Source organism: Terrapene carolina, unplaced genomic scaffold, assembly GCF_002925995.2.
Source record: "Terrapene carolina triunguis isolate 2854851 unplaced genomic scaffold, T_m_triunguis-2.0 Scaffold34583, whole genome shotgun sequence".
Classification (NCBI taxonomy): Eukaryota; Metazoa; Chordata; order Testudines; family Emydidae; genus Terrapene; species Terrapene triunguis.
The window spans coordinates 1-993 of NW_020698934.1; positions in this window are offsets into that span (position 1 = coordinate 1).

Genomic DNA, 993 nt, shown 5'->3' on the forward strand with positions numbered 1-993 from the left:
CCTCCTGTTAGACTGAGCACAGGGGACCAGCCAGTGAGAGATGCAGCCCACAGCGCCCCCTACTGAGCCACTCCCCTGCTCCCTGCAGCACAGCGCCCCCTGCCGAGCCCCCGCCTGCTCCCTGCAGCACAGCGCCCCCTGCCGAGCCCCCACCTGCTCCCTGCAGCACAGCGCCCCCGCTGAGCCCCCTGCCTGCCCCCTGCAGCACAGAACCCCCTGCCAAGCCCCCCTGCCCGCTCCTTGCAGCACAGCGCCCCCTGCTGAGCCCCTGCCTGTCCCTCTGCAGCACAGTGCCCCTCTGACAAGCCCCTGGCCTGCCCCCTGCAGCACAGCACCCCCTACTGAGCCCCTGCCTGCTTTCTGCACCAGCTGATCTCTCACATCCATCCCCTGTGTCCTGCCCCCCATGTCTGCAGTGCCTGGAGGGACTGGGTGGTACCTGGAGCAGCAGGACCCGGCGGTAGGACAGCGCGGCCGGGTAGAAGAACTGCACCGTGGTGCTGTAGGAATTCTCCCCACGGTTCTGGATGGAGATGGTGGTGTTGAGTTCGGGGGTGACCCCCACCACCAGGGTGCTCAAGCTAAGGGGGAGAGAAAGGGGTGAGCTTCCTCAGAGCAGTGCCCTGACAGCTCTGTGAGCTTCCTATAATGGTGCGCACTCAGAAGCCATATGAAAATATGGCATGATATGAGGCCTCATGGAGTAAACGGGCCCCACCATAGAGTGTGGGGGAGGAGGCAGAGGGGGTGACTTACCCTGAGAAATTGAAGGAAATTTGTAGTTCATCAGTGCAGACTTTGTCACTGCCGCAGTCCTTCTCAAACGGGAGCTAGGGAGAGATCCAGGAGGGGGGGGGGGGAGAAATCAGGGAGCAGGATGGGTGAGAGGGAATTGGAGCAAAACTCAGTCAACATTGTCACTCACCCTACAACCTTAATTGTCACCCCCACTACCAGTACAGTCTGAACTAACACCGTCACCATGAACACACC